Below are 14,442 nucleotides of genomic sequence, written 5' to 3'. Positions count from 1 at the left end.
TCTGAAAATTATTCAATGCTAGGTATTGAGTGTTTTATGTATATTCATTTAATCTTCAAAATAACGCAGTAAGGTAGATATTGTCCCCATTTTTTCAGATGACAAAACAGATGTCAAAGTTAAGCAACTAATTCAAAATCACATAGCTTTAAAGGGAAAGTAAAAAAAAAAAGAAAAAATTAAACTATTTTCTGATCTCCAGCCCAGAGATCATTCTACTGATCCCACAGAAATGGAGATCTGTAACGGACCTCTATTTCTGACTATATTCCACTGGAATGAAAACTCCATGGGCCATGGACCTTGTCATTCTTTATCACCACCATATTTGCAGTACCTAGGATAGTTTCTGGTATGTTGTAGGTATATATATATATAAATGTACATATACGCACACACATATTTGTTGAAAGAACTAAAGATTGAATGAAAGGCTAATGTCGAGGACACAATCTCTATTCATGTCTGAAAGACTCAAAATAGTTCGTCTTCCACCTCCTCTTCTTCTTCCCCTCCTCTCTGAACAACTCAATCCCAAGCCCATTAGGTGGGGCAGAGGAAGGTTGGCTTCTGCAGCTGGGGGATGTGTGAGCCTAAGCAGGGTCGTGGAGCCCACGCAGGGGAGGCTGGTCTGGAGGGTCAGAGCTCAGACAGGGGGAGGATGCATCCACAAGGGGGTGGGGCGGTGTGGGATGCGGAGCCCTAGTGGACTGGGGAGAGTGTCCCCGCAGAAAGGCAGCCTGGCGTGGGGTATCAGATCCCCAAGGGGGTGAGGAGATTATCCACACAGGGAGAGTGATGCAGTGTGGGGAGTCAGAGCCCAAGGGGGATGAGGAGGCTATCTATTGATACACAGGGGTGAACTGGTACAGGAGGACAGACCTGAGTGGGAGGCGAGGGCATCCTTGTAAAGGGATGGCCCAGGGACAGGGCTTAGGAACCTGAGCGGAATGAGAAAGGCATGCACCTGTGGGGGCAGCCTGGCGTGAGCTGCCAGAGCCCAGGCAGAGTGAGGATGGTGTCCACATGGGGCAGCTGGGAGCTCAGATTGGGGAGTGAGAACTTGAGCCAAAGATAGAGGCGTAGGGAGGGGTGATGGCAGGGATGAGAGACTGGCTACTAACAGAGGGATTTATCAAACAAGCAAATACATTAAGGATAATGGAAACCAGGCTTGTCACCGTTGGAGAAATATAAACAGAAAAATTAGAATGAACTCTGTAGTGCTGGATTGGAATTGGTGGTATTGGTATTAACTCATATTTTTCAATATATAAAGATAAATACAGAACTAAATACATATGTAGATGTGCGTGTGTTTTCTCTATTTCGTCCACTGAGAGAAACTGGGATTCCTTGCCCTATAGCAATGAACACACCTAGCACTTGGGTCTTGATTTCTAAATGCCACTTTCCTCTAGAAGGAACCAGGGCTCCTTGGAGAAATGTCTAATTCCAGATCTGGGGCAGAGAAAGTGTGAGATGACCCAGGGACATCTTATGGTACAAGAAAAAAGGAAGCGCTCAAGGAGTGAGGGGCCATAAGAGGATATGTATGTGGTTCCAAAGGAAAGAGAATGTCTTTGGAGACACACACCGAAGTATTCAGCAGGTGATGATGCATCACCTCTGAAACCTAATCTCAAATAATTTAAGGGAAAAAGTTATGTGTACTGTACTTCCAATGTTTCTGTGAGCTTATAATTGTTTCAACATTTAAAAAATTAAAAAATAAAACAGCAGGCACACTCTGTGCAAGAGGAAGAAAAAAAATGTCATATTTGTTGTACATAGGGAGACATTAACAAGGGTAAACTAAAATCGTAATCTAATTTCTATCACTCTGATTCATTTTTCCTCATATATTCTGTTTTTGAGCTGTGAGTAATTATCAATGAAATGAAAACAAGAACTAATACTAACGATAGTGAATGTTAATGATAACTGTCTTACTGGCTGGTGAATGCTGTGGTCCATAAAGCTGCTCTTTATAAGAACTGTTATCTTAACCTTTCCAACCTGTTCACCAACAAGTCAGGCTAAGCACTAGTATGATGCTAATGGTTTGGCTTAAAGAATTTATATACTTATCATCATGTTTCCATTAGAAAAAAAAAGGAACTACACGCATTTGCAGTTATGAACAGTTATTTAAATTTGCATGAGTTATTTTGGAGGGAAATACAATTATTTCAGCAGCGACTTAATGACAATTTTAGATATTTTAGAAAGTGATTAAAAGAAAACATGGTTTATCCACCAGAGGTCCAGTCCCATGTTGTGATTATTTGAACTGTGGGCTTTCCCAGCATCCTCAGAATCACTAGTTTATCCTTATCTACAGGGTAGCCCTCCTTCATCCTTCTTGTTTCTCGATTCAACCTGCACAAGTGCAACAAGGTTTGAAATCTCACAAATGGAGATTAATTATTCTTTTTTTTTTTTTAAATTAATTTATTTATTTATTTTTGGCTGTGTTGGGTCTTCGTTTCTGTGCGAGGGCTTTCTCTAGTTGCGGCAAGTGGGGGCCACTCTTCATCGCGGTGCGCGGGCCTCTCACTGTCGCAGCCTCTCTTGTTGCGGAGCACAGGCTCCAGACGCGCAGGCTCAGTAGTTGTGGCTCACGGGCCTAGTTGCTCCGCGGCACGTGGGATCTTCCCAGACCAGGGCTCGAACCCGTGTCCCCTGCATTGGCAGGCAGACTCTCAACCACTGCGCCACCAGGGAAGCCCCTAATTATTCTTAAAGATGAATTTCCACAAGACCTTTTCCTCATGGGAAATCTGTCTTCTCACTTTTCCTGTCAATCATAAATCTCTGCTCAAAAGCACAGAAGGATTCTGTTTACTCTAGGGACTATGTAACAGGATACCCAGGTGAGGGAGGAGGTTGTCAGGAAATTAGTCCTAAGTGCTGCCTTGTTCTGTTTAGCACTCATATCCTCCCCTGCCCACGCTCCACGCTGCCGCCAGCGCATTGCCCTTGGAGGCTGAATTGCACAATGGTTGGTATAAAGTTTGGATTTTGAAGTTAGACCACGTTTCAAACCCTGCCTTTGCCCCTTACTGTGTAACCTTGAGCAAGTTACTAAGAGACTTTCTAAGCCTCTTTTCTCACCTCTATCATGAGGTACTTGTCCATCTCACAGAATTTCTGAAAGAATCAAAGGATATGTCACATAAAATACTTAAAGCAATGTCTAACACACGGCACATGCTTTTTAAAATGCTGGTGGTTTTTATCATTATTGATGTTTTAAATGATCATGTTATTAAGATCCCATATTTATAGTGTATTGAGTTCCAACCCCCTGCTGTTCAAAGCTTTTTTTTTTTTTTAAGTGTTTATTTATTTATTTTTGGCTGTGTTGGGTCTTCGTTTCTGTGCGTGGGCTTTCTCTACTTGCGGCAAGCAGGGGCCACTCTTCATCGCGGTGCGCGGGCCTCTCACTATCGCGGCCTCTCTTGTTGCGGAGCACAGGCTCCAGACGCGCAGGCTCAGTAGTTGTGGCTCACGGGCCTACTTGCTCCATGGCACGTGGGATCTTCCCAGACCAGGGCTCGAACCCGTGTCCCCTGCATTGGCAGGCAGATTCTCAACCACTGCGCCACCAGGGAAGCCCCCAAAGCTTTCTTATCACGAGAGGCGCACACACACACACATGCAAACCGCCAGCACCACCAACCCTACCACCAGCGCCAGCACATCAACCTCAGGCTATTTGTGGCCACCTAATGACTTTGACAGATGTTACCAACAAGACTGAGGATGACTGGGGACCCTGACAGAGGTGATGTAGCTGATTGGAACTATATCTGTGTTCACAGCAGAGAATCACCAAAGAAGTAGTGACTTGAGCACCTGCCCCACTTGTCTCCATACCACCCAGACATTTGGAGGCATTCATACACTTCTTTCCCCAGACTGTCTCATTTCATTCAAATGTCACTTCCACAGCCAAGTCTTTTTTGACTTATATAAAATAACCCTATAAAATATTCCCATCACTCTTTTCCCCCTCCCCACAGTCTATTTGTTTTTCTTTACCACCCTTTTCACCCTTCTCACTACCTAGCATTAGTGTGTGTGTGTGTGTGTGTGTGTGTGTGCTTATTGTCTTTCTCTCCAAGTAGAAAAAAATCTCCATGATGGCAGGATCTTCATCCTTTTCGTTTACCATTAAAACAATATCTCATGTAGCAGGGGGTTCAATAAATATTAAGTTAATGAATGAATCTAATTGTCAGCTAGCAGTTTAGGCACAAAGGACCCTAATTTTTAATTGAGGCCAAAGATCTTTGGAAAAATAAAATATTCCCATGTTTGCTACAGAGAGATTTACAAGGAAAAGAAGACAACTTTAGCACAATTCATGCAAAAAGACAAAACAAAGCCAAAGAGCCCTCAAAGTAGCCTTCACTACGTAGCTCTTAATATACATTTGTAAAAGCATATCTTTTTGTATTATTTCTTTTCTGTTTATTTTCATGATTGGGGTTTCTCTTCTCATGAAATATGTTTCCAGGAATAGAACCCCACTCTATAACATTGCACCTATAGGACCTAGGAGTCCAACCTGTGACTATGGTCCAGAACCAATTCGTTCCTAAGTCGCCAGTTTCCTAACGTCATTGGGCCCTATCATTCTGAGAGTGAGAGCCAAGCTCCTTAGCAGATGAGCAAGGATGGCTGGGTCCGCTCGCTCCCTCCTCTTACCTCATGCACCCCCGGCTCCTGTCTCAGTGCTGAGGTACTTCCGGTTTCACTTCTCCATGCCTGGTCTCACCTTGTCCCTGAGTCTGCAGTGCCTCTATCTGCCTGTCCTGGTACACACCTGTCCATTTTTAACTCTCTGAGGAAGGGATTCCTGACCGCCTCTTCCTACCACAATATTAATGAAAATGAAACTAATTCAACATTATGATCAATAATATGTTTGTAACCCTTTGCTAAAGCTGGTTAGAGCAACTAAAACTAACCCAGCCTCTGTTTTTTCTCTAAAACTATATATACCTCTGAAGTCATGACTTTAAAATGTTTTCTTTTACATTACTAAAAGGAATTCATCCCATTCCATATCAACTATAGCTTGTGAGATCCTAATTACGGTAATACACGTCTCACTGATACTTGTGGAATTGTATCATGACCCAAATCCAAATCTGCAAAAGAAAATGAATACAGATAGAAAAAATATACCTCAGACTAGTTGTTTGTTCCCCTGCAAATAATCTTACAAACAGTACCCAACTTTTAAGAAAAAAAAAAACAAAAACCACTTAACCCCAATTCAGTCAGATGAATCTCTGTGAACCAGTCGTATCATCTTTTAACTCAGCAATAACTTTAAATAAGGAACCCACAGAATTATATATTCCAGGAAAATTTTCAGAGTATAAGTTATATCTCACAAATAATGGCGTTAACCATTATTTTACATGAATTTTTCTCAGGGCAAAACATAAAATAAAACTGATATTTGATAGGCATTTGCATTTCTTATGCCAAAGAACAATACCCCAGGGGTTAAAACTAGAAACTACGGTTTGAATTTCTTATGAATTCAAGATAAGACCTCAAAATAGTGACATAAATAATGAACTAGGTCAGGTATCATGTACAAAAAAGTTTTTAGTAGGCTTCCACTTTAAATCTTTATCCAAAAGTTTTGTTTGTTACTCAGACTATTTATTTGGAGAGAAGAATTCTTAACCAAGAATTAGGACCAACATGGACATTTAACTTTGGCTGAAACAGTAACAAAAAAGAGAAATTAGGAAATACACACATAAGAAAAGAACCTCTGCTTTCTTCATGAAGAGATCATTATGACTGTATTTCTTGTTTCCAAACATCAGTAAATAAAAAATGTTCACTGAGAGGATTCTTCTCCGGAAATGCAAAAGTTGATTAAGAGGATTCTTCTTTAGACTTTTCTTTGGAAAGTCCTGTGAAAATCAAAAATACTCATGGGAATACTGTTTTTATTTTTTGTATCCATTATACTTCCAAAAGGATTTGACGGCTCTAGAAAATATAATGGATAATGTCCAATGTTGGAACACAAGAAATGTTTTTCAGAAGAACCCTTAAAAGACTTTTATTAAAAATTTTAAAATTTGGCCCAGTGAAGGCATTCTGTATACGGTCAAGAAGATGTAATATACGTAAGATACTCTCTGATTATCTAGCAAGACAACATTGTGGTGACTTTTTATTCTCAGTGTAGTTAAGCTTGAACCATTTCCCACAGTTCCCTTCTCTGCATGGCTCTGGGGTCAGGCTGGTCACAAGAGAAATTCTTGCCGGATTTGGAAGGCAGAAGTGAAGCAGCAGCCATGTTTAAGCTTAGAATGTTGCTGTTAGGTCAGGTACAACTGCAGCTCATGCAATTGCTGTGGATTTGCCAGTTCACTTTGTTGGCGTGGGAAAGGAGTGGCTGGGCCCCTAGTTTCCCACCTCCTCCCAGATCTCCTTGGGACAGCAGCTGGGCCCACTGTGCCTCCAACAAGGCGCTGGATTTCCTTATTCAGCTTGTTCAAATCCTGGGCCAAGCTCACATGCTGCTCCGGAGGGCACAGGTCTTCTGCAGGTCACTCACATCATTGAGGAAATGGTGGGAGTCCCATAAAAGGTATCCTAGATATCTAGTCTAGATCTCCTCAACTGATGAAAGAGATCCTAAAAAAAGATAATACTCTTATTAAGATTTATCTGGCTTCTAGCTCCCTTTGGGAATATTTTTAACTTCATACCATAAACAAGGTTTGTAAGGGTGAGTCTACCAACTTTCCCAAGAAGGCTGTCTTTTGGGCCAAGGAAAACAAGTAGTACAAAGATGGAGGCTCATTCTAGAGAGATCTTTGTAGAGCTGACAGTGTAAAAGAGGTATCTTGTCTCCATGGTTTGCACAGGCTATCCCCAGAACAGTACAGGTTGTTTCATTATTCAAAATAGAGGAAAACATATATAACTACACAGTCAGTTGACCAGAATAAGAAGGAAATACTGTCACTGCCCTACTCTATTGGCTTGGAAGCCTAAGCAATGGAGTTAGACAAGAAACAGAAACAAGTATGAGAACTAAAGAGGAAGACACATTGTTTGTAAATAATGATTGTCTATATGGAAAATCCAAGAGGCACTTTAGACAGATTATTAGAATAATTTTTTTAAAGTTCAGGAAGTTTTCTGGGAAAAAAAGATTAATTTGGAAAAACATATAGTGTTCTTATACACAAACAATGACAAATGAGAAAATAGAGTTTTAAAAAATTAAATATATAATATTAAATGTAAATTATATATCATTTTTAAAAATGAACAACAAAAACTACAAAGTTCCTCAGAATAAATCTATCAAAAGATGTGAAAGACTTTTATGGAGATAATTATAATACTTAAGTGAAAGATATAAAAGACTGGCTAAATATAAAGTTATATTATGGTCATGAGTGGGAAGACTCAATAATGTACAGGTATCAATTCTCACCAAATTTATCTATAAATTTCATGCAATTCCAATCAATACTTTTTGTGGTATTTGTGGATGTGTGAAAACCATAGTGAGATACCACTCACACGCACTAGAATGGCAATCAAAATAATTTTTTTAAATGGAAAATAACAAGTGTCTGTGAAGATGTAGAGAAATTAGATCCCTCATACATTGCTGGTAGGAATGTAAAATGGTACAGCTGTTGTGGAAGACATTTTGGGAGTCCCACAAAAAGCTAAACGTAGAATTCCCATATGACCCAGCGATTCCGTTCCTAGGAATATACCCAAAAAATTGAAAACAGAGACTCAAACAGATAATTGTATGTCAATGTTCATAGCAGCACTATTCACAATAGCTGAAACATGGAACCAATACAAATGCTCATTATCTGATGAATGAATAAGCGTAATGCGGTATATCCATACAAATCAATGTTATTCAGCCATGAAAAGAAATGAAGTACTGACACCTGCTGCAACATGGATGAACCTCATGCTAAGTGAAAGGTGCCAGTCACAACAGGCCACATATTATATCGTTCCACTCACATGAAATATCCAGAGTGGGCAAAGTCATAAAGACAGAAAGCAGATTAGCGGTTGCCAGGGCCTGGATCGGGGGAGAACAGGGAGTCACTGCTTAATGGGTGTGGGGTCCCTTTCAGAGTCATAAAAATATACTGGAACTGGATAACAATGACGATTTCTCATCATTGTAAATGTACTAAATGTCACTAGTGGTAAATTTTATGCTGTGTGTCTTTTATCACAATAAAAAACACAAATGATAAATTGTATACATTAAAATGTAATAATCCTACACATTTAAAGACTCCATAAATAATGTGAAAAGAGAAACCACAAACCCTAAAAGACCTTTGCCACTCATGCAGCCCAAAAGGATAATCTATCAAGAATATTAAAAAGAACTTGTGTAGATCTACAAGGAAATACAAATAACACAATGGGAAAAAGAGCAAGGACATGGTCAGGCAATTTATAGAAGAGAGAACCTAAACAGCAAAAAAAAATATGGAAAATATTTGGCCCCATCAGTAATTAGGAAAATGCAAATGAAAACACATTTTGCACCCTATCGGACAAGTAATACTTTAAAAGCCTGATAATACCTGGTATTAGTGAGGATGTAAGGAAATGGCATCTCTAACGCATGGTCAATAATGTACACTGGAGCAACTTTGGAGGCTAATTTGGCAATAGCTGATAAAGGTATAAGTCTGTATATGGTATGTACCAACTAGCAATTCCACTTCTAGAAATATACCATAGAGAACATTGTTTTGGTACAAGGAGATGTGTACATATATGCTCACAGTAGCATTCTTTATTATTGTCAAAAGGAGGCGGGGAGGAAAGAGCTTTAAATAAATGAACAAATAAACTGTGGAATACTCCCACATCAATTAGAATGAATGAATAAACTAGATCTAAATGTTTACCTATGGATAGGTCTCAAAAACAAAGTTGAGGGAAAAAAGACAAATTTCAAACTGATTTATAGGATAAACTGATACTTGTGTTAAAGTTTTAAACATACAAAGTGAACCAAATGTTGCTATCAATGCAGACATCTGTAGTGAAGGTACAAAATCTTAGAAGGAAAGAACACCCAGTAACTTTCTTATGGTGTTTCTCTCTGGGGATGGAAGGGAGGAAGTGGGATGGCACAAAAGGGATATTGTCTCTAATTTTAATGTCTTAAAAAATCTGCAGCAAATAAAACACATTGTTAATAAGTGTTAATTCTTATTAACACTTAGGGGGCACCGACATCTTTGTTATATTACTTTCCATGCTTTCTGTGAGTCTGAAATTTTTCAGAATAAAATAACCAATAGTCTATTAATATGGAGAAATAACGTAAGAAGCAACTCTGCAAAGACTAAGTACATAAACATATACATTTTGTCACGGTGAGAAAATCAACTAAATAAGTGTGTGTGTTTGTGTGTGTGTGTGTGAGAGAGAGAGAGAGAGAGAGAGAGAGAGAGAGATGATCCAAGCAAAGCAAGCAGCCAGATTGTGTTTCTTTGCAGGAGAGACCTCATAATGACAACTTTAATGATACTCCCTAGTCAGAGGTCAGAGATCCCTGGACAGTGACACGCCCGGACACTTGTCCATTTGCCCAGGACAATGTGTGCTGCTATTGACTCAGGGCAATTCCTGTTTCTCTCCCAGAGAAGGCAGCCAAATGACAAATCCAGAACAAAAGCCATCACCCATTCCTGGTTCTCCCAATATTTTTCATAGACCCAAGTTTCATTTATTTGCTTATTGACTTGAATCTGATATGGGACATAATGTCATTGGTTTGATCAGACATAGCTTTTTAGATTACCTTAGCTATCATAATTACAACTGGGAAAAAAAGTGATCTCCAACTCATTTACTTTTGAGGCTATGTCCTGACACCAGCTCATGTTTTCTGAAGAATAACGAATGGAAAATGCTACCACCACTTATTTAACAGATTTGCTGTTGGTTTTCTGGGCTTTATATTCTGAGTCGCCATTCAAACGTTTCTTTCAGAAATGACAGCTTCTTGGCAGAGAGGCTAAGAGGTTCAGCGGTCCCACAATAGAGATCTCTTTCTTGCCGTGCTGCATCCCGATTGCCTGCCTGCTCAGCACGTAGGAATGCTTGATTCACATGCTACTTTTTGGAACTAATAAACACTCCTCCCTAATGCTGGGCTAACTGGCAGAAGCCCTGACTTAGCGTTCTTGAGCTTTTTGAACCTTACCACAGGAGATAAGGCAGGGAATTCTGTCCCTAAGAATCACTGCAAATTTATAAATATTGTGTGTCAGTAAATGTGACATTAAAATGGGATTTCTATTTGGTTGCATTGGTGGCTGTTATTTGTTTTTTGTTTTTTGGGTTTTTTTTTAACATCTTTGTTGGAGTATAATTGCTTTACAATGGTGTGTTAGTTTCTGCTTTATAACAAAGTTAATCAGCTATACATATACATATATCCGCATATCTCCTCCCTCTTGTGTATCCCTCCCTCCCTCCCTATCCCACCCCTCTAGGTGGTCACAAAGCACCGAGCTGATCTCCCTGTGTTATGCGGCTGCTTCCCACTAGCTATCTATTTTACATTTGGTAGTGTATATATGTCCATGCCACTCTCTCACTTCGTCCCAGCTTACCCTTCCCCCTCCCCGTGTCCTCAAGTCCATTCTCTACATCTGAGGGTGACTGTTATTTGCACAGCAGCCTTTCTGAAATAAGGAGAGTGTACTTACTCATTAAGCAGAGTACAAGATAAAATTCGTAATCTTTTTCCTTCATCTCATCATCCAGATTTTTCTAGAACACAACCTTCCCTTTGAGAATGTAAACTTCTTGGCAGCAGGGACTTGGAGCTACTTATTTAGCACGAGACCTGGCACCAAGTTGGTATCTGTAGAGAATAGTGCAGACATCAGGTGATCACATGGATCCTGGTTTGCCTTACCTAACCAAAACACAGGAAGCATCTCCTACCCTCTGCTCGTAGAAGACTGAATAAGAAAACAACAACAAAAAAGAACTAAAAATACTAGGATTCAAGTCATCCTCAATCAAGAGAACATATGAAGAATCATAAGCACAACAATTGTGATTTTGGGGAAAAAACATCTAACACTAAAATCTCTAATGATAAATAGCTCATGAATAATTCATCTATGTCTAAAGGACAATTCTTTATATTGAAGGACAAGGACCAAGATATTCATTTTTATGCGTATACATACACATACTTACAAAACAGGAAATACTTTCATTTATAACCCTAAAGCTTCTAATATTTAGGGTGGATGGACCTTGGTACGTAAGGGAGACTTTCTTTGCTAATCAGTGTGATGGCTTGAGTGTGTAAATTTGGGTATAAGCAAGGTGGCAGAGTTGAACAGTTCTGTCTAATTGCAGAGAGAGAAATTTGCAATCTGAAGGAGGTCAGTGCACAGCAGAAATACTTTTGAAAAAGAGCCTGAGACACTGGGTGTGCTACATAAAAGAAAGATCAGAGAGAGAAAACTCTTGTGAAGATGAGGTCAAGGACCAGGAAGAGCCTTTGGGAAACAATTGTCTCATTAGTGTTTAAGCTGTTTGCTATGGGATTTATGACATGAAATGCCTCCCCCATCTCCTGAACGAAGTCTTCAGTTTACATTGCTCCTTAATGCTTTTCTGTGTGACTGAATTCTATTCAAGTATCTAAGGGATGTGCTGAGTTCTGTTTCTGGATTTACATGGAGCAAAAGAAAGAGAGGACATACAGACAAGGGAAGGAGAGAATGACAGTTCAGCTGACTCCCTGTTAGTCCCTCTCGGGTGTCTCTTAAACATCTCAGACTTAACATGGTCAAAGCAGAACCCTATTCTTCCACTCCAACCCTGTTCCTTCCACAGGCTTCCCCATGTTATTAAATTGCACCGCATCGACTGCGCTGCTCAAGCCAAAATCTGCTTTCATTCCTCATTTTTTCTCACTCCCTACCTGTAATCCATCAGCAAGTACTTCTAGGTCCACCCCACTAACATACCCCAAATCCATCCACTCTTGCACCCTTGTCCCCATCTCCTATCTCTCTCAGGAACTACTGCAATAGTCTTCTAACTGGTCCCCTTACTTCTGCTTTTGTCAACCACACTCACCCTGCACTGGCTCATGGTCTCTTCACATAACATCCACAGTGACCCTTAGTACTAAAAATCAGATCACATTCCTCCTATATTTAAAGCTCTCCAATATTTATCCATCCCACTGAGAATACAGTTCTCCTTCACCATGGCCTACAGAGCACTCCACGACCTGACCCTGCCCCTCGGGCCACATCTTACCCCTCTCCCATTTCGGTTCCATCTCAGCAGTACTAGCATTACTTTTATTTCTCAAATACCTTTGCCACAAGAGCATTCTCTTTTCCTAGTGTGTTCTTCCTCTAGATCCTTGCATGGCTAGCTCCTTTTTCTTATAAGATCTCATCTCAGATGTCACTTCCTCAAAAAATGGTTCCCCATTCTAATGCAGCTATTCTTCTGCTAGAAAATCCGATCCTATGACTCTGCTTTCACAAAACTTACAAAGAGGCTCTTGGGAGTGTGAGAGTAAGGCCTCAGCCTCCTTCCCTTGTAAGCCCTCGGAGCATGCATGACTTCTGCAGGTATAACAATTGGTTATTTTCAAATGTATTCTTACTAGGATGGAATGAGACCTGCCATACTTACTATAGATCTCTCCCTTACCAAAAAGTGAGCTTCACATTGGTAGGTTTGCCAGGTAAAATACAGGACATTGATTAATTTGAACTTCCAATAAACAATAAATTATTTTTTACTGGAAGTTCAAACTTAAGAATCCTATATTTTTATTTGCTACCATCTACATGCTGGGCCCCGAACAGTGGGCTGAGGTCAGGAGGAGGCTTTGCAACAGACAGAGCTGGGATCAAATCTGCACTCTTGGATATAGTATGGAAGCAACTTTGAGCAAGTTACTTAACTCTCATTGAGCTTCAATTTCCTCATCTATAAACAAACCCACCTCACAGAGTGTTTATGAGGCTCTAATGAGGTAGGCTTTGTGAGAGCACTTAGCATAGGGCCAGGGGACTGGATAAATAGGAGACCTGCAAAAAAACATTAATCTGCCTTCTTACTCTTCTGGTACTTCAGGTCTGATCTCTGGCTGAGATGCTGAAAGCCAATTTTTGTCTAAGATAATTAGAATCAGCCTTGAGGGCAATTGAATTAAGGAAATATCAATTATCTATTGCCACAGTAATGCTGTGTAACAACCATGAAACCTCAGTGGCATTCAACAGTAACATCTATTCTTGCTCGTGAGTCTAGGGGTTGGCTCGGCAATTGTGCTAATCTGAGCTGGGCTAGTGGGGCGCGCTTAGGCATCTGTGGTCAGCACTTAGGTGGGGTGGGGACCAGCTGGCTAGGATGGGCTCAGCTGGGATGACTTGGTTCTGTGCTACATGGCCTCTCATCTTCCAGTAGGCTGGCCTGGGCCTGCTCTTATGACAGGGATAAGGCTCCAAGAGAAGAAGCAGAAATCTGCAAGTACTTTTACAAGACCATTTGCATTGTTTGCTATTGTCCCATCGGCCAAAGCAAGACATGTGGCCAAGGTCAGATCTGGTTAGAAGGACACTACCAAAAGGTATAGAGAGAGGCATGAAACCATTGGTGGGATCAATCTGCAATACCTCCAACACATGGAATTTGTAAAATAAAATTTCAGATTTAGGAAGTCAATAAATGAAGGCATTAACAGTGTAGTAGATACCCGACTGAGAGGTCTGCTCTGCTTCTCTTCTCTGGAGTTGCCCAGCCCACCCATGCGGGTAGTTTCCTGGCAGCCTTGCTTATTCTGTGTGACCCTACACCCTGGTTTTGGCTGACCATCCAGAGGGGGAGCCTCTGACCCCAGCCAACCTGATCACATTCTCTTTCTAGAATTTGGAAATGGAACCAAGAGGGTTGAGTCAGAATCTGTGTGCGACATGTAAGCTTGGGTGCCCTGGGGAGGCCATGTTTTGCCACGTGAACTGAGGAGCAGGAAAAAATAGCCATTCTCTCAGCCAGTAGACAATGGATTAAATGAAGTAAAAGCTGTATTCGTGTCCTATTGATGCGGTAACAAATTACCACAAACTTAGTGGCTTAAAGAAGCAAATGTATTATTTTACAGTTCTGGAGATCAGAAGTCTGAAATGGGTTGGCAGGGCTGCATTCCTTCTGGAGGCTCTGGGAGAAATTCCATTTCCTTGCCTTTTCCGTGTGCTTCTAGAGGTTGCCTGCATTCCTTGACTTATGGTTGCATCACTATAACCTATGCTTCCATTGTCACATCTTCTTCTCTGAGCCCCGGCCTCCCTCTTTTAAGGACCCTTGTGATTAAACTGTGTCCACCTG

At 40.6% G+C, this 14,442-nt stretch overlaps 1 long non-coding RNA gene across 1 annotated transcript in view; it reads right to left on the bottom strand.

The window, feature by feature from the left end:
- Positions 1-3,324: 3,324 nt before the first annotated feature.
- LOC309625416 overlaps positions 3,325-14,442 on the bottom strand; it is a 54,819-nt gene continuing 43,701 nt past the window's right edge. The window contains exon 2 of the long non-coding RNA XR_014242512.1: positions 3,325-10,933. This is a non-coding gene — a long non-coding RNA (uncharacterized lncRNA). The remainder of the gene's footprint in view (positions 10,934-14,442) is intronic.

This window comes from Balaenoptera borealis, assembly GCF_965194805.1.
Source record: "Balaenoptera borealis genome assembly, chromosome: 3".
Classification (NCBI taxonomy): Eukaryota; Metazoa; Chordata; class Mammalia; order Artiodactyla; family Balaenopteridae; genus Balaenoptera; species Balaenoptera borealis.
The sequence above is the reverse complement of the archived record's forward strand: the minus strand, read 5'-3'. Positions and strand labels throughout refer to the sequence as shown.